This window comes from Mesoplodon densirostris, chromosome 1, assembly GCF_025265405.1.
Source record: "Mesoplodon densirostris isolate mMesDen1 chromosome 1, mMesDen1 primary haplotype, whole genome shotgun sequence".
In the NCBI taxonomy this organism is placed as follows: domain Eukaryota; kingdom Metazoa; phylum Chordata; class Mammalia; order Artiodactyla; family Ziphiidae; genus Mesoplodon; species Mesoplodon densirostris.
The window spans coordinates 128,634,615-128,655,801 of record NC_082661.1 but is presented as its reverse complement, the minus strand read 5'-3'; positions in this window follow the sequence as shown (position 1 = coordinate 128,655,801).

Sequence of the window (21,187 nt, the reverse complement as noted above, 5' to 3'; positions counted from 1 at the left end):
ATGGAATATTTTGATGACAGGGGTTATAGATCATTGTGATGTCAGGGGTCATGGAGTGTTGGAATGAAATGGGTCATGGAGCATTTTGATGACAGGGGTTATGGAACATTGTGATGTCAGGGGTCATGGAACATTGTGATGGTAAGGGGATGTAGCATTGTGATGACAGGGGTCATGGAACATTGTGATGATAAGGGGATGTAGCATTGTGATGACAGGGGTCATGGAACATTGTGATGTCAGGAGTCATGGAACATTGTGATGATAAGTGGATGTAGCATTGTGATGACAGGGGTCATGGAACATTGTGATTACAGGGGTGAGGTAGTATTGTGATGACTAGTGATTCAACATTGTGATATCTCTGGTGAGAGAGCATTTTGATGATAAGTGAATGGAGCATTGTGATGACAAGGTTTATGGAGCATTGCGATGACAAGTTTGTGGACCGTTGTGATGAAAAGCGCATGGCACATTGTGATGACAAGGGTAATGGAGCATTGTTCTGACAAAGGCATGGAGCATTGTGATGACAAGGGTCACGGAGCATTGTGATGAAAAGTTCATGGAGCATTGTGGTTACAAAGGTCACAGAGCCTTGTGATGATGTGGGCATGGACCATTGTGATGACAAACCTTATGGAGCATTGTGATGACTGGAGTCACAGAGCATTGTGATGACAGGGGTCATGGAGCATTGTGATGACAAGGGCATGGAGCATTGTGATGACAGGGGCATGGAGCATTGGTCTGACAAGTTTCATAGATTATTGTGATGACAGTGGCCATGGTGCATTGTGATGACAAGGGCATGGGGCATTGTGATGAGAAGGTCATGGAGTATTGTGAAGACAGGTGTCAGGGAGCACTGTGATGACATATGTCATGGTCCAATGCGATGACAATGGCATGGAGCATTGTGATGCCAAATGTAATGGAGGATTGTGATGACAAATATAATGGAGCATTGTGATGACTAGGGCTTGGAGCATTATGATGACAAGGACCATTGAGAATTTTCATGACAAGGTCATGAAGCATTGTGATGACAAGGTCCTGGAGCATTGTGATGAGAAAACCATGGAGCCTTGTGATGACAAGTCTCATGGAGCATACTGATGAAAAGGGGCATGGAGCATTGTGATTACAGGGGTCTTGGAACATTGTGATGACAAGGGCATGGAGCATTGTGATGAGAAGGCCATGGAGCATTCTGATGACATGCGTATTGGAGCTTTGTGATTACAAGCGCATGTAGCATTGTGATTACATGGGTCTTGGGACATTGTGATGACAAGGGTCATGGAGACTTGTGATGACAAGGCCGTGGAACGTTGTGATGGCAGGGGTCATGGAGCATTGTTATGCCAGGTGTAATGGAGCATTGTGATGGCAAGGGCATGGAGCATTGTGATTACAGGGGTATTTTAGCATTGTGATAAAAAAGGCATGGATCATTGTTATGAAAAAGGCATGGAGCCTTGTCATGACAGGGTTCAAGCAGCATACTGACGCCAAGTGTCAGGGAACATTGTGATGACAAGTGTATTGAGCATTGTGATGACAAAGGTCATGGAGCATTGTGATGAGAAGACCATGGATAATTGTGATGACGAACGTCATGGGGTGTTGTGATGATAAGTGTTATGGAACATTGTGATCACAAGGGTTTGGAGCATTGTGATGAGAGAGGTCATGGAGCATTTTGATTTCATTTTGATGACAATAGACTGAAGCATTATGATGATGGGCATGGTGCATTGTTATGACAGGGTTCATGGATTATTGAGATGAAAAGGGGCATGGAGCAATGTGATTAAAGGGGTCTTGGAGCATTGTGATGACAAGGGCATGGAGCATTGTGATGAGAAAGCCATGGAGCATTCTGATGACATGCATCATGGAGCTTTGTGATGACAAGGGCATGGAGCATTGTGATTACAGGTGTCTTGAAGCATTGTGAAGACAAGTGTCATGGAGCCTTGAGATGACAAGGCCGTGGAAGGTTGTGATGGCAGGGGTCATGGAGCATTGTTATGACAGGGGTAATGGAGCATTGTGATGACAAGGGCATGGAGCATTGTGATGAGAAGGGCATCGAGCAGTGTGATGACAAGCTTCATGGAGCTTTTTGATGACAATTGCATGGAACAATGTGATGAGAGGGTTCATGGTGCACTGTGATGACAATGGCATGGAGCATTGTGATGAGAAGGCCATGGAGCATTCTGATGACATGCATCATGGAGCTTTGTGATGACAAGGGCATGGAGCATTGTGATTACAGGGGTCTTGAAGCATTGTGAAGACAAGTGTCATGGAGCCTTGAGATGACAAGGCCGTGGAACATTGTGATGGCAGGGGTCATGGAGCATTGTTATGACAGAGGTAATGGAGCATTGTGATGAGAAGGGCATGGAGCATTGGTCTCAAATGTTTTACTGATTATTGTGGTGAGAGTGGGCATGGAGCATTGTGATGACAAGCGCACAGAAGACTGTGTTACATGGGTCATGGAGGATAGTAATGACAAGGGCCTGGAGCATTGTGATGAGAAGGGCATCGAGCATTGTGATGACAAGTGTCAAGGAGCATTGTGATGACAAGGGTCATGGAGCATTGTGATGACAGGGGCATGGAGCATTGGTCTTATAAGTTTCATAGATTATTGTGATGACAGTGGGCATGGTGCATTGTGATGACAAGGGCATGGGGCATTGTGATGAGAAGGTCATGGAGTATTGTGAAGACAGTTGTCAGGGAGCATTGTGATGACATATGTCATGGTCCATTGCGATGACAATGGCATGGAGCACTGTGATGCCAAATGTAATGGAGGATTGTGATGACAAATATAATTGAGCATTGTGATGACTAGAGCTTGGAGCAGTATGATGACAAGTACCATTGAGAATTTTCATGACAAGGTCGTGAAGCATTGTGATGACAAGTTCCTGGTGAATTGTGATGAGAAAACCATGGAGCTTTGTGATGACAAGTCTCATGGTGCATACTGATGAAAAGGGGTCTTGGAACATTGTGATGACAAGGGCATGGAGCATTGTGATGAGAAGGTCAAGGAGCATTCTGATGACATGCGTCATTGAGATTTGTGATGATAAGGGCAGGGAGCATTGTGATTACAGGGGTCTTGGAGCATTCTGTTGAAAAGGGCATGGATCATTGTGAAGAAAAAGGCATTTAGACTTATCATGACAGGATTCAAGAATCATGCAGACAACAAGTGTCAGGGAGCATTTTGATGACAAGTGTACTGAGCATTGTGATGACAAATGTCATGGAGCATTGTGATGAGAAGACCATGGATAATTGTGATGACGAGCGTCATGGGGCATGTGATGACAAGTGTTATGGAATATTGTGATAACAAGGGTTTGGATCATTATGATGACAGAGGTCATGGAGCATTTTGATTTCATTGTGATGACAATAGCCTGAAGCATTATGATGATGGGCAGGGTGCATTGTAATGACAGGGTTCATGGATCATTGAGATGAAAAGGGGCATGGAGCATTGTGGTTACAGGGGTCTTGGAGCATTGTGATGAGAAGGGTCATGGAGCCTTGTGATGACAAACCCATGGAACATCGTGATGGCAGGGCTCATGGAGCATTGTTATGACAGGGGTAATGGAGCATTGTGATGGCAAGGTCATGGAGCATTGTGATGAAAAGTCCATGGAGCAGTCTGATGACATGCGTCATGGAGCTTTGTGATGACAAGGGCATGGAGCATTGTGATTACAGGGGTCTTGGGGCATTGTGATGACAAGGGTCATGGAGACATGTGATGACATGGCCGTGGATCATTGTGATGGCAGGGGTCATGGAGCATTGTTATGACAGGGGTAATGGAGCATTGAGATGGCAAGGCCATGGAGCATTGTGATGAGAAGGCCATGGAGCATTCTGATGACACACGTCCTGGAGCTTTGTGATGACAGGGGCATGGAGCATTGTGATTACAGGGGTCTTGGGGCATTGTGATGACAAGGGTCATGGAGACTTGTGATGACAAGGCGCTGAAACGTTGTGATGGAAGGGGTCATGGAGCATTGTTATGACAGGGGTAATGGAGCATTGTGATGACAAGGGCATGGAGCATTGGTCTGAAAAATTTCCTGGATTATTGTGATGAGAGTGGGCATGCAGCATTGTGATGACAAGGGAACAGAACACAGTGATACACGGGTCATGGAGGACTGTAATGACAAGCGCATGGAGCATTGTGATGAGAAGGGCATCGAGCAGTGTGATGACAAGCGTCATGGAGCTTTTGGCTGACAATTGCATGGAACAATGTGATGAGAGGGTTCATGGAGCATTGTGATGGCAATGGCATGCAGCATTGGGATGCCAATTGTCATGGAGCTTTGTGATGACAAAGATCATGGAGCATTTTTATGACAAAGGTGTGGTGCATTGTGATGAGAAGGGCCAGGAGCATTGTGATGACAGCGTCATCGAGCAATTTGATGAAAAGGGTCATGGAACATTTTGATGACAGGGTTATGGAACATTGTGATGTCAGGGGTCATGGAGCATTTTGATGAAAATGATCATGGAGCATTTTGATGACAGGGGTTATGGAACATTGTGATGTCGGGGTCATTGAACATTGTGATGATAAGTGCGTGTAGCATTGTGATGACAGGAGTCATGGAACATTGTGATGACAGGGGTGAGGGAGTACTGTGATGAATATTGAGGTAACATTGTGATATCAGTGGTGAGAGAGCATTTGGATGAGAAGTGCATGGAGCACTGTGATGACAAGGTTTATGGAGCATTGTGATGACAAGATTGTGGAGCACTGTGATGACAAGCGCATGGCGCATTGTGATGACATGGGTCATGGAGCATTGTGCTGACAAGCGCATGGAGCACTGTGATGACAAGGGTCATGGAGCATTGTGCTGAGAAAGGCATAGAGCATTGTGATGACAAGGGTCAAAGAGCATTGTGATGAAAACTTCATGGAGCATTGTGGTTAAAAAGGTCACAGAGACTGTTGATGACGAGGGCATGGACCATTGTGATGACAAAGGTCATGAAGCATTGTGATGACTGGAGTCACGGAGCATTGTGATGACAGGGGTCATGGATCATTGTGAAAACAAGGGCATGGAGCATTGTGATGACAAGGGCATGGAACATTGATCTAATAAGTTTCATGGATTATTGCGATGACAGTTGGAATGGCGCATTTTGATGACAAGGGCATGGAGCATTGTGATGACCAGGTCATGCAGTATTGTGAAGACAGTTGTCAGGGAGCATTGTGATGACATATGTAATGGCCCATTGTGATGACAATGACATGGAGCATTGTGATGCCAAGTGTCATGGAGGATTCTGATGACAAAGGTAATGGAGCATTGTGATGACAATGGCTTGGAGCATTGTGATGACAAGGGTCAAGGAGCATTGTGCTGACAAGTGCATGTAGAATTGTGATGACAAGGGTCATAGAACATTCTGATAACAAGCTTATGGAATATTCTGATGACAATGGCATGGAGCATTGTGATGAATACGGCATGGGACATTGTGATGAAAAAGTCATGGAGCATTTTTGTGACAGGGTTCAAGGAGCATTCTGACGACAAGTGTCAGGGGGCATGGTGATGACAAGTGTATTGAGAATTGTGATGACAGAGGTCATGGATCATTTTGATTTCAAGGAGCATGGAGCATTGTGATGACAAGGGCATGAAGCAATGTGATCCCAAGGTTCATGGACGATTGTGATGACAATGGTAATGGAGGATTGTGATGACAAGCGCATAGAGCATTGTAATGACAAGGTCATGTAGCATATTGCTGACAATGTCATGGAGCATTGTGATGACAGGTGTCATGGAGCACTGTGATGACAAGCGTCACGGAGCATTGTGAATACAGGGGTCATGGAGAATTGGGATGACAAGGGCATGGATCATGGTAATGACAAGGATCATGGAGCATTGGGCTGAAAATGCTCATGGAGTATTGTGATGACAGGGGTCATGGAGCATAGTGATGACTAGGGAATGGAGCATTGTGATGACATGAGTCCCAGATCATTGTATTGTCTGGTGTCATGGAGCGTTGTGATGACAGTGGTCATGAAGCATCGTGATGATATTGGTCATGGAGCATTGTGATGAGAAGTTCATGGAGCATTGGGCTGAAAATGTTCATGGAGTATTGTGATGACAGGGGTCATGGAGCATTGTGATGACAAGGGAATGGAGCATGGTGATGACAAGGTCCTGGAGCAATGTCATGAGAAGACCATGGAGCCTTGTGAAGACAAGTCTCATGGAGCATTCTGATGAAATGGGGCATGGAGCATTGTGATTACAGGGGTCTTCGAGCATTGTGATGACTAGGGCATGGAGCATTGTGATTACAGGGGTAATGGAGCATTGTGATGGCAAGGGCATGGAGCATTGTGATGAGAAGGCCATGTAGCATTCTGATGACATGCTTCATGGAGCTTTGTGATGACAAGGGCATGGAGCATTGTGATGACAAGGGCATGCAGTATTGTGAAGACAGGTGTCAGGGAGCATTGTGATGACATATGTAATGGCCCATTGTGATGACAATGGCATGGAGCATTGTGATGCCAAGTGTCATGGAGGACTCTGATGACAAAGGTAACGCAGCATTGTGATGACAATGGCTTGGATCATTGTGATGACAAGGGTCAGGGAGCATTGTGCTGACAAGTGCATGGAGAATTGTGATGAAAAGGTTCATGGAGCTTTGTGATGACAAAGGTCATGGAGCATTTTGATGACAAGCTTGTGGAGTATTTTGATGACAATGGCATGGAGCATTGTGATGAAAACGACATGGGGCATTGTGATGAAAAAGTCATGGAGACTATTTGTGACAGGGTTCAAGGAGCATTCTGACGACAAGTGTCAGGGAGCATTGTGATGACAAGTGTATTGAGAATTGTGATGACAAAGCTCATGGAGCATTGTGATGAAAAGGGCATGGAGTATTGTGATGACAGGCATCATGGAGCGTTGTGATGACAAGTGTTATGGAACATTGTGATCACAAGGGTTTGGAGCATTGTGATGACAGAGGTCATGGATCATTTTGATTTCAAGGAGCATGGAGCATTGTGATTACAGGGTTCTTGGAGCATTGTGATGACAAGTGTCATGGAGCCTTGTGATGACATGGCCGTGTAACATTGTGATGGCAGGGGTCATGGAGCATTGTTATGACAGAGTTAATGGAGCATTGTGATGAGAAGGGCATGGAGCATTGGTCTGAAATGTTTCATTGATTATTGTGTTGAGAGTGGGCATGGAGCATTGTGATGACAAGGGCACGGAACACTGTGATACATATGTCATGGAGGACTGTAATGACAAGGGTATGGAGCATTGTGATGAGAAGGGTATTGAGCATTGTGATGACAAGTGTCATGGAGCATGGTGATGATAATGACATGGAGCATTGTGATTACAAGGGTCATGGAGCTTTGTGATGACAAAGGTCATGGAGCATTTTGATGACAAGGGCGTGGTGCATTGTGATGAGAAGGGCAGGGAGCATTTTGATGACAGGGTCATTCAGCAATTTTATGAAAAGTGTAATGGAATATTTTGATGACAGGAGTTATAGATCATTGTGATGTCAGGGGTCATGGAGTGTTGGAATGAAATGGGTCATGGAGCATTTTGATGACAGGGGTTATGGAACATTGTGATGTCAGGGGTCATGGAACATTGTGATGATAAGGGGATGTAGCATTGTGATGACAGGGGTCATGGAACATTGTGATGTCAGGTGTCATGGAACATTGTGATGATAAGGGGATGTAGCATTGTGATGACAGGGGTCATGGAACATTGTGATTACAGGGGTGAGGTAGTATTGTGATGACTAGTGATTCAACATTGTGATATCTCTGGTGAGAGAGCATTTTGATGATAAGTGAATGGAGCATTTTGATGACAAGTTTTATGGAGCATTGCGATGACAAGGTTGTGGACCGTTGTGATGAAAAGCGCATGGCACATTGTGATGACAAGGGTCATGGAGCATTGTTCTGACAAAGGCATGGAGCATTGTGATGACAAGGGTCACGGAGCATTGTGATGAAAAGTTCATGGAGTATTGTGGTTACAAAGGTCACAGAGCCTTGTGATGATGTGGGCATGGACCATTGTGATGACAAACCTTATGGAGCATTGTGATGACTGGAGTCACAGAGCATTGTGATGACAGGGGTCATGGAGCATTGTGATGACAAGGGCATGGAGCATTGTGATGACAGGGGCATGGAGCATTGGTCTGACAAGTTTCATAGATTATTGTGATGACAGTGGCCATGGTGCATTGTGATGACAAGGGCATGGGGCATTGTGATGAGAAGGTCATGGAGTATTGTGAAGACAGGTGTCAGGGAGCATTGTGATGACATATGTCATGGTCCATTGCGATGACAATGGCATGGAGCATTGTGATGCCAAATGTAATGGAGGATTGTGATGACAAATATAATGGAGCATTGTGATGACTAGGGCTTGGAGCATTATGATGACAAGGACCCTTGAGAATTTTCATGACAAGGTCGTGAAGCATTGTGATGACAAGGTCCTGGAGCATTGTGATGAGAAAACCATGGAGCCTTGTGATGACAAGTCTCATGGAGCATACTGATGAAAAGGGGCATGGAGCATTGTGATTACAGGGGTGTTGGAACATTGTGATGACAAGGGCATGGAGCATTGTGATGAGAAGGCCATGGAGCATTCTGATGACATGCGTATTGGAGCTTTGTGATTACAAGCGCATGTAGCATTGTGATTACATGGGTCTTGGGACATTGTGAATACAAGGGTCATGGAGACTTGTGATGACAAGGCCGTGGAACGTTGTGATGGCAGGGGTCATGGAGCATTGTTATGCCAGGTGTAATGGGGCATTGTGATGGCAATGGCATGGAGCATTGTGATGAGAAGGCCAAGGAGCATTCTGATGACGTTCATCATTGAGCTTTGTGATGACAAGGGCATGGAGCATTGTGATTACAGGGGTCTTGGACCATTGTGATGAAAAGAGCATGGATCATTGTGAATAAAAAGGCATGGAGCCTTCTCATGACAGGGTTCAAGGAGCATACAGACAACAAATGTCAGGGAGCATTATGATGACAAGTGTAATGAGCATTGTGGTGACAAAGGTCATGGAGCATTGTGATGAGAAGTCCATGGATAATTGTGATGACGAGCGTCATGGGGCATTGTGATGACAAGTGTTATGGAATATTGTGATCACAAGGGTTTGGAGCATTGTGATGACAGAGGTCATGGAGCATTTTGATTTCATTGTGATGACAATAGCCTGAAACATTATGATGATGGGCATGGTGCATTGTGAAGACAGGGTTCATGGATCTTTGAGATGAAAACAGGCATGGAGCATTGTGATTAGAGGGGTCTTGGAGCATTGTGATGAGAAGGGTCATGGAGCTTTGTGATGACAAGGTCATGGAGCATTGTGATTACAGGGGTCTTGGGGCATTGTAATGACAATGGTCATGGAGACTTGTGATGACAAGGCCGTGGAACGTTGTGATGTCAGGGATCAAGGAACATTGTGATGACTAGGGAATGGAGCATTGTGATGACAAGAGTCCCGGATCACTGTGTTGTCAGGTGTCATGGAACGTTGTTATGACAGTGGTCATGGAGCATGGTGATGATATTGGTCATGGTGCATTGTGATGAGAAGGTCATGGAGCATTGGGCTGAAAATGTTCATAGAGTATTGTGATGACAGGGGTCATGGAGCATTTTGATGACAAGGGAATGGAGCATGGTAATGACAAGTTCCTGGAGCAATGTGATGAGAAGGCCATGGAGCCTTGTGATGACAAGTCTCATGGAGCAATCTGATGAAAAGGGGCATGGAGCATTGTGATTATAGGGGTCTTGGAGCATTGAGATGACAAGGGCATCGAACATTGTGATGAGAAAGCAATGGAGCATTCTGATGACATGCGTCATGGAGCTTTGTGATGAGAAGGGCATGGAGCATTGTGATTACAGGGGTATTTTAGCATTGTGATAAAAAAGGCATGGATCATTGTTATGAAAAAGGCATGGAGCCTTGTCATGACAGGGTTCAAGCAGCATACTGACGCCAAGTGTCAGGGAACATTGTGATGACAAGTGTATTGAGCATTGTGATGACAAAGGTCATGGAGCATTGTGATGAGAAGACCATGGATAATTGTGATGACGAACGTCATGGGGTGTTGTGATGATAAGTGTTATGGAACATTGTGATCACAAGTTTTTGGAGCATTGTGATGAGAGAGGTCATGGAGCATTTTGATTTCATTTTGATGACAATAGACTGAAGCATTATGATGATGGGCATGGTGCATTGTTATGACAGGGTTCATGGATTATTGAGATGAAAAGGGGCATGGAGCAATGTGATTACAGGTGTCTTGGATCATTGTGATGACAAGGGCATGGAGCATTGTGATGAGAAAGCCATGGAGCATTCTGATGACATGCGTCATGGAGCTTTGTGATGACAAGAGCATGGAGCATTGTGATTACAGGGGTCTTGAAGCATTGTGAAGACAAGTGTCATGTAGCCTTGAGATGACAAGGCCGTGGAAGGTTGTGATGGCAGGGGTCATGGAGCATTGTTATGACAGGGGTAATGGAGCATTGTGATGACAAGGGCATGGAGCATTGGTCTGAAATGTTTCATGGATTATTGTGTTGAGAGTGGGCATGCAGCATTGTGAGGAGAAGGGCACGGAACACAGTGAAACATGGGTCATGGAGGATTGTAATGACAAGGGCATGGATCATTGTGATGAGAAGGGCATCGAGCAGTGTGATGACAAGCTTCATGGAGCTTTTTGATGACAATTGCATGGAACAATGTGATGAGAGGGTTCATGGAGCATTGTGATGACAATGGCATGGAGCATTGTGATGAGAAGGCCATGGAGCATTCTGATGACATGCGTCATGGAGCTTTGTGATGACAAGGGCATGGAGCATTGTGATTACAGGGGTCTTGAAGCATTGTGAAGACAAGTGTCATGGAGCATTGAGATGACAAGGCCGTGGAACATTGTGATGGCAGGGGTCATGGAGCATTGTTATGACAGAGGTAATGGAGCATTGTGATGAGAAGGGCATGGAGCATTGGTCTCAAATGTTTTATTGATTATTGTGGTGAGAGTGGGCATGGAGCATTGTGATGACAAGCGCACAGAACACTGTGTTACATGGGTCATGGAGGATAGTAATGACAAGGGCCTGGAGTATTGTGATGAGAAGGGCATCGAGCATTGTGATGACAAGTGTCAAGGAGCATTGTGATGACAAGGGTCATGGAGCATTGTGATGACAGGGGCATGGAGCATTGGTCTGACAAGTTTCATAGATTATTGTGATGACAGTGGGCATGGTGCATTGTGATGACAAGGGCATGGGGCATTGTGATGAGAAGGTCATGGAGTATTGTGAAGACAGGTGTCAGGGAGCATTGTGATGACATATGTCATGGTCCATTGCGATGACAATGGCATGGAGCACTGTGATGCCAAATGTAATGGAGGATTGTGATGACAAATATAATTGAGCATTGTGATGACTAGAGCTTGGAGCAGTATGATGACAAGGGCCATTGAGAATTTTCATGACAAGGTCGTGAAGCATTGTGATGACAAGTTCCTGGTGAATTGTGATGAGAAAACCATGGAGCTTTGTGATGACAAGTCTCATGGAGCATACTGATGAAAAGGGGTCTTGGAACATTGTGATAACAAGGGCATGGAGCATTGTGATGAGAAGGTCAAGGAGCATTCTGATGACATGCGTCATTGAGATTTGTGATGATAAGGGCAGGGAGCATTGTGATTACAGGGGTCTTGGAGCATTCTGTTGAAAAGGGCATGGATCATTGTGAAGAAAAAGGCATTTAGACTTATCATGACAGGATTCAAGAATCATGCAGACAACAAGTGTCAGGGAGCATTTTGATGACAAGTGTACTGAGAATTGTGATGACAAATGTCATGGAGCATTGTGATGAGAAGACCATGGATAATTGTGATGACGAGCGTCATGGGGCATGTGATGACAAGTGTTATGGAATATTGTGATAACAAGTGTTTGGATCATTATGATGACAGAGGTCATGGAGCATTTTGATTTCATTGTGATGACAATAGCCTGAAGCATTATGATGATGGGCAGGGTGCATTGTGATGACAGGGTTCATGGATCATTGAGATGAAAAGGGGCATGGAGCATTGTGGTTACAGGGGTCTTGGAGCATTGTGATGAGAAGGGTCATGTAGCCTTGTGATGACAAACCCATGGAACATCATGATGGCAGGGCTCATGGAGCATTGTTATGACAGGGGTAATGGAGGATTGTGATGGCAAGGTCATGGAGCATTGTGATGAAAAGTCCATGGAGCAGTCTGATGATATGTGTCATGGAGCTTTGTGATGACAAGGGCATGGAGCATTGTGATTACAGGGGTCTTGGGGCATTGTGATGACAAGGGTCATGGAGACTTGTGATGACATGGCCGTGGAACATTGTGATGGCAGGGGTCATGGAGCATTGTTATGACAGGGGTAATGGAGCATTGAGATGGCAAGGCCATGGAGCATTGTGATGAGAAGGCCATGGAGCATTCTGATGACACGCGTCCTGGAGCTTTGTGATGACAAGGGCATGGAGCATTGTGATTACAGGTGTGTTGGGGCATTGTGATGACAAGGGTCATGGAGACTTGTGATGACAAGGCGCTGAAACGTTGTGATGGCAGGGGTCATGGAGCATTGTTATGACAGGGGTAATGGAGCATTGTGATGACAAGGGCATGGAGCATTGGTCTGAAAAGTTTCCTGGATTATTGTGATGAGAGTGGGCATGCAGCATTGTGATGACAAGGGAACAGAACACAGTGATACACGGGTCATGGAGGATTGTAATGACAAGCGCATGGAGCATTGTGATGAGAAGGGCATCGAGCAGTGTGATGACAAGCGTCATGGAGCTTTTGGCTGACAATTGCATGGAACAATGTGATGAGAGGGTTCATGGAGCATTGTGATGGCAATGGCATGCAGCATTGGGATGCCAATTGTCATGGAGCTTTGTGATGACAAAGGTCATGGAGCATTTTTATGACAAGGGCGTGGTGCATTGTGATGAGAAGGGCCAGGAGCATTGTGATGACAGCGTCATCGAGCAATTTGATGAAAAGGGTCATGGAACATTTTGATGACAGGGTTATGGAACATTGTGATGTCAGGGGTCATGGAGCATTTTGATGAAAATGGTCATGGAGCATTTTGATGACAGGGGTTATGGAACATTGTGATGTCGGGGTCATTGAACATTGTGATGATAAGTGCGTGTAGCATTGTGATGACAGGAGTCATGGAACATTGTGATGACAGGGGTGAGGGAGTACTGTGATGAATATTGATGTAACATTGTGATATCAGTGGTGAGAGAGCATTTGGATGAGAAGTGCATGGAGCACTGTGATGAAAAGGTTTATGGAGCATTGTGATGACAAGATTGTGGAGCACTGTGATGACAAGCGCATGGCGCATTGTGATGACATGGGTCATGGAGCATTGTGCTGACAAGCACATGGAGCACTGTGATGACAACGGTCATGGAGCATTGTGCTGAGAAAGGCATAGAGCATTGTGATGACAAGGGTCAAAGAGCATTGTGATGAAAACTTCATGGAGCATTGTGGTTAAAAAGGTCACAGAGACTGTTGATGACGAGGGCATGGACCATTGTGATGACAAAGGTCATGAAGCATTGTGATGACTGGAGTCACGGAGCATTGTGATGACAGGGGTCATGGATCATTGTGATAACAAGGGCATGGAGCATTGTGATGACAAGGGCATGGAACATTGGTCTAATAAGTTTCATGGATTATTGCGATGACAGTTGGAATGGCGCATTTTGATGACAAGGGTATGGAGCATTGTGATGACCAGGTCATGCAGTATTGTGAAGACAGGTGTCAGGGAGCATTGTGATGACATATGTAATGGCCCATTGTGATGACAATGACATGGAGCATTGTGATGCCAAGTGTCATGGAGGATTCTGGTAATAAAGGTAATGGAGCATTGTGATGACAATGGCTTGGAGCATTGTGATGACAAGGGTCAGGGTGCATTGTGCTGACAAGTGCATGGAGAATTGTGATGACAAGGGTCATAGAACATTCTGATAACAAGCTTATGGAATATTCTGATGACAATGGCATGGAGCATTGTGATGAAAACGGCATGGGACATTGTGATGAAAAAGGCATGGAGCATTTTTGTGACAGGGTTCAAGGAGCATTCTGACGACAAGTGTCAGGGACCATTGTGATGACATATGTATTGAGAATTGTGATGACAGAGGTCATGGATCATTTTGATTTCAAGGAGCATGGAGCATTGTGATGACAAGGGCATGAAGCAATGTGATCCCAAGGTTCATGGACGATTGTGATGACAATGGTAATGGAGGATTGTGATGACAAGCACATAGAGCATTGTAATGACATGGTCATGTAGCATATTGCTGACAATGTCATGGAGCATTGTGATGACAGGTGTCATGGAGCACTGTGATGACAAGCGTCACGTAGCATTGTGAATACAGGGGTCATGGAGCATTGGAATGACAAGGGCATGGATCTTGCTAATGACAAGGGTCATGGAGCATTGGGCTGAAAATGCTCATTGAGTATTGTAATGACAGGGGTCATGGAGCATAGTGATGACTAGGGAATGGAGCATTGTGATGACATGAGTCCCAGATCATTGTATTGTCTGGTGTCATGGAGCGTTGTGATGACAGTGGTCATGAAGCATCGTGATGATATTGGTCATGGAGCATTGTGATGAGAAGTTCATGGAGCATTGGGCTGAAAATGTTCATGGAGTATTGTGATGACAGGGGTCGTGGAGCATTGTGATGACAAGGGAATGGAGCATGGTGATGACAAGGTCCTGGAGCAATGTCATGAGAAGACCATGGAGCCTTGTGAAGACAAGTCTCATGGAGCATTCTGATGAAATGGGGCATGGAGCATTGTGATTACAGGGGTCTTCGAGCATTGTGATGACAAGGGCATGGAGCATTGTGATTACAGGGGTAATGGAGCATTGTGATGGCAAGGGCATGGAGCATTGTGATGAGAAGGCCATGTAGCATTCTGATGACATGCTTCATGGAGCTTTGTGATGACAAGGGCATGGAGCATTGTGATGACAAGGGCATGGAGCATTGGTCTAATAAGTTTCAGGGATTATTGCGATGACAGTTGGAATGGCGCATTGTGATGACAAGGGCATGGAGCATTGTGATGACCAGGTCATGCAGTATTGTGAAGACAGGTGTCAGGGAGCATTGTGATGACATATGTAATGGCCCATTGTGATGACAATGGCATGGAGCATTGTGATGCCAAGTGTCATGGAGGACTCTGATGACAAAGGTAACGCAGCATTGTGATGACAATGGCTTGGATCATTGTGATGACAAGGGTCAGGGAGCATTGTGCTGACAAGTGCATGGAGAATTGTGATGAAAAGCTTCATGGAGCTTTGTGATGACAAAGGTCATGGAGCATTTTGATGACAAGCTTGTGGAGTATTTTGATGACAATGGCATGGAGCATTGTGATGAAAACGACATGGGGCATTTTGATGAAAATGTCATGGAGCCTATTTTTGACAGGGTTCAAGGAGCATTCTGACGACAAGTGTCAGGGAGCATTGTGATGACAAGTGTATTGAGAATTGTGATGACAAAGGTAATGGAGCATTGTGATGAAAAGGGCATGGAGTATTGTGATGACAGGCATCATGGAGCGTTGTGATGACAAGTGTTATGGAACATTGTGATCACAAGGGTTTGGAGCATTGTGATGACAGAGGTCATGGATCATTTTGATTTCAAGGAGCATGGAGCATTGTGATTACAGGGTTCTTGGAGCATTGTGATGACAAGTGTCATGGAGCCTTGTGATGACAAGGCCGTGTAACATTGTGATGGCAGGGGTCATGGAGCATTGTTATGACAGAGTTAATGGAGCATTGTGATGAGAAGGGCATGGAGCATTGGTCTGAAATGTTTCATTGATTATTGTGTTGAGAGTGGGCATGGAGCATTGTGATGACAAGGGCACGGAACACTGTGATACATATGTCATGGAGGACTGTAATGACAAGGGTATGGAGCATTGTGATGAGAAGGGCATTGAGCATTGTGATGACAAGTGTCATGGAGCATTGTGATGATAATGACATGGAGCATTGTGATTACAAGGGTCATGGAGCTTTGTGATGACAAAGGTCATGGAGCATTTTGATGACAAGGGCGTGGTGCATTTTGATGAGAAGGGCAGGGAGCATTTTGATGACAGGGTCATTCAGCAATTTTATGAAAAGTGTAATGGAATATTTTGATGACAGGGGTTATAGATCATTGTGATGTCAGGGGTCATGGAGTGTTGGAATGAAATGGGTCATGGAGCATTTTGATGACAGGGGTTATGGAACATTGTGATGTCAGGGGTCATGGAACATTGTGATGATAAGGGGATGTAGCATTGTGATGACTGGGGTCATGGAACATTGTGATGTCAGGGGTCATGGAACATTGTGATGATAAGTGGATGTAGCATTGTGATGACAGGGGTCATGGAACATTGTGATTACAGGGGTGAGGTAGTATTGTGATGACTAGTGATTCAACATTGTGATATCTCTGGTGAGAGAGCATTTTGATGATAAGTGAATGGAGCATTTTGATGACAAGTTTTATGGAGCATTGCGATGACAAGGTTGTGGACCGTTGTGATGAAAAGCGCATGGCACATTGTGATGACAAGGGTCATGGAGCATTGTTCTGACAAAGGCATGGAGCATTGTGATGACAAGGGTCACGGAGCATTGTGATGAAAAGTTCATGGAGTATTGTGGTTACAAAGGTCACAGAGCCTTGTGATGATGTGGGCATGGACCATTGTGATGACAAACCTTATGGAGCATTGTGATGACTGGAGTCACAGAGCATTGTGATGACAGGGGTCATGGAGCATTGTGATGACAAGGGCATGGAGCATTGTGATGACAGGGGCATGGAGCATTGGTCTGACAAGTTTCATAGATTATTGTGATGACAGGGGCCATGGTGCATTGTGATGACAAGGGCATGGGGCATTGTGATGAGAAGGTCATGGAGTATTGTGAAGACAGGTGTCAGGGAGCATTGTGATGACATATGTCATGGTCCATTGCGATGACAATGGCATGGAGCATTGTGATGCCAAATGTAATGGAGGATTGTGATGACAAATATAATGGAGCATTGTGATGACTAGGGCTTGGAGCATTATGATGACAAGGACCATTGAGAATTTTCATGACAAGGTCGTGAAGCATTGAGATGACAAGGTCCTGGAGCATTGTGATGAGAAAACCATGGAGCCTTGTGATGACAAGTCTCATGGAGCATACTGATGAAAAGGGGCATGGAGCATTGTGATTACAGGGGTCTTGGAACATTGTGATGACAAGGGCATGGAGCATTGTGATGAGAATGCCATGGAGCATTCTGATGACATGCGTATTGGAGCTTTGTGATTACAAGCGCATGTAGCATTGTGATTACATGGGTCTTGGGACATTGTGATGACAAGGGTCATGGAGACTTGTGATGACAAGGCCGTGGAACGTTGTGATGGCAGGGGTCATGGAGCATTGTTATGCCAGGTGTAATGGAGCATTGTGATGGCAAGGGCATGGAGCATTGTGATGAGAAGGCCAAGGAGCATTCTGATGACATGCGTCATTGAGCTTTGTGATGACAAGGGCATGGAGCATTGTGATTACAGGGGTCTTGGACCATTGTGATGAAAAGAGCATGGATCATTGTGAATAAAAAGGCATGGAGCCTTCTCATGACAGGGTTCAAGGAGCATACAGACAACAAATGTCAGGGAGCATTATGATGACAAGTGTACTGAGCATTTTGGTGACAAAGGTCATGGAGCATTGTGATGAGAAGTCCATGGATAATTGTGATGACGAGCGTCATGGGGCATTGTGATGACAAGTGTTATGGAATATTGTGATCACAAGGGTTTGGAGCATTGTGATGACAGAGGTCATGGAGCATTTTGATTTCACTGTGATGACAATAGCCTGAAGCATTATGATGATGGGCAGGGTGCATTTTGAAGACAGGGTTCATGGATCTTTGAGATGAAAACAGGCATGGAGCATTGTGATTAGAGGGGTCTTGGAGCATTGTGATGAGAAGGGTCATGGAGCTTTGTGATGACAAGGTCATGGAGCATTGTGATTACAGGGGTCTTGGGGCATTGTAATGACAATGGTCATGGAGACTTGTGATGACAAGGCCGTGGAACGTTGTGATGTCAGGGATCAAGGAGCATTGTGATGACTAGGGAATGGAGCATTGTGATGACAAGAGTCCCGGATCACTGTGTTGTCAGGTGTCATGGAGCGTTGTTATGACAGTGGTCATGGATCATGGTGATGATATTGGTCATGGTGCATTGTGATGAGAAGGTCATGGAGCATTGGGCTGAAAATGTTCATAGAGTATTGTGATGACAGGGGTCATGGAGCATTTTGATGACAAGGGAATGGAGTATGGTAATGACAAGTTCCTGGAGCAATGTGATGAGAAGGCCATGGAGCCTTGTGATGACAAGTCTCATGGAGCAATCTGATGAAAAGGGGCATGGAGCATTGTGATTATAGGGGTCTTGGAGCATTGAGATGACAAGGGCATCGAACATTGTGATGAGAAAGCCATGGAGCATTCTGATGACATGCGTCATGGAGCTTTGTGATGAGAAGGGCATGGAGCATTGTGATTACAGGGGTATTTTAGCATTGTGATAAAAAAGGCATGGATCATTGTTATGAAAAAGGCATGGAGCCTTGTCATGACAGGGTTCAAGCAGCATACTGACGCCAAGTGTCAGGGAACATTGTGATGACAAGTGTATTGAGCATTGTGATGACAAAGGTCATGGAGCATTGTGATGAGAAGACCATGGATAATTGTGATGACGAACGTCATGGGGTGTTGTGATGATAAGTGTTATGGAACATTGTGATCACAAGGGTTTGGAGCATTGTGATGAGAGAGGTCATGGAGCATTTTGATTTCATTTTGATGACAATAGACTGAAGCATTATGATGATGGGCATGGTGCATTGTTATGACAGGGTTCATGGATTATTGAGATGAAAAGGGGCATGGAGCAATGTGATTAAAGGGGTCTTGGAGCATTGTGATGACAAGGGCATGGAGCATTGTGATGAGAAAGCCATGGAGCATTCTGATGACATGCATCATGGAGATTTGTGATGACAAGGGCATGGAGCATTGTGATTACAGGGGTCTTGAAGCATTGTGAAGACAAGTGTCATGGAGCCTTGAGATGACAAGGCCGTGGAAGGTTGTGATGGCAGGGGTCATGGAGCATTGTTATGACAGGGGTAATGGAGCATTGTGATGACAAGGGCATGGAGCATTGTGATGAGAAGGGCATCGAGCAGTGTGATGACAAGCTTCATGGAGCTTTTTGATGACAATTGCATGGAACAATGTGATGAGAGGGTTCATGGAGCACTGTGATGACAATGGCATGGAGCATTGTGATGAGAAGGCCATGGAGCATTCTGATGACATGCATCATGGAGCTTTGTGATGACAAGGGCATGGAGCATTGTGATTACAGGGGTCTTGAAGCATTGTGAAGACAAGTGTCATGGAGCCTTGAGATGACAAGGCCGTGGAACGTTGTGATGGCAGGGGTCATGGAGCATTGTTATGACAGGGGTAATGGAGCATTGTGATGACAAGGGCATGGAGCATTGGTCTGAAATGTTTCATGGATTATTGTGTTGAGAGTGGGCATGCAGCATTGTGAGGAGAAGGGCACGGAACACAGAGAAACATGGGTCATGGAGGATTGTAATGACAAGGGCATGGATCATTGTGATGAGAAGGGCATCGAGCAGTGTGATGACAAGCTTCATGGAGCTTTTTGATGACAATTGCATGGAACAATGTGATGAGAGGGTTCATGGAGCATTGTGATGACAATGGCATGGAGCATTGTGATGAGAATGCCATGGAGCATTCTGATGACATGCGTCATGGAGCTTTGTGATGACAAGGGCATGGAGCATTGTGATTACAGTGGTCTTGAAGCATTGTGAAGACAAGTGTCATGGAGCCTTGAGATGACAAGGCCGTGGAACATTGTGATGGCAGGGCTCATGGAGCATTGTTATGACAGAGGTAATGGAGCATTGTGATGAGAAGGGCATGGAGCATTGGTCTCAAATGTTTTATTGATTATTGTGGTGAGAGTGGGCATGGAGCATTGTGATGACAAGCGCACAGAACACTGTGTTACATGGGTCATGGAGGATAGTAATGACAAGGGCCTGGAGCATTGTGATGAGAAGGGCATCGAGCATTGTGATGACAAGTGTCAAGGAGCATTGTGATGACAGGGGCATGGAGCATTGGTCTGACAAGTTTCATAGATTATTGTGATGACAGTGGGCATGGTGCATTGTGATGACAAGGGCATGGGGCATTGTGATGAGAAGGTCATGGAGTATTGTGAAGACAGGTGTCAGGGAGCATTGTGATGACATATGTCATGGTCCATTGCGATGACAATGGCATGGAGCACTGTGATGCCAAATGTAATGGATGATTGTGATGACAAATATAATTGAGCATTCTGATGACTAGAGCTTGGAGCAGTATGATGACAAGGGGCATTGAGAATTTTCATGACAAGTCGTGAAGCATTGTGATGACAAGTTCCTGGTAAATTGTGATGAGAAAACCATGGAGCCTTGTGATGACAAGTCTCATGGAGCATACTGATGAAAAGGGGTCTTGGAACATTGTGATGACAAGGGCATGGAGCATTGTGATGAGAAGGTCAAGGAGCATTCTGATGACATGCGTCATTGAGCTTTGTGATGATAAGGGCAGGGAGCATTGTGATTACAGGGGTCTTGGAGCATTCTGTTGAAAAGGGCATGGATCATTGTGAAGAAAAAGG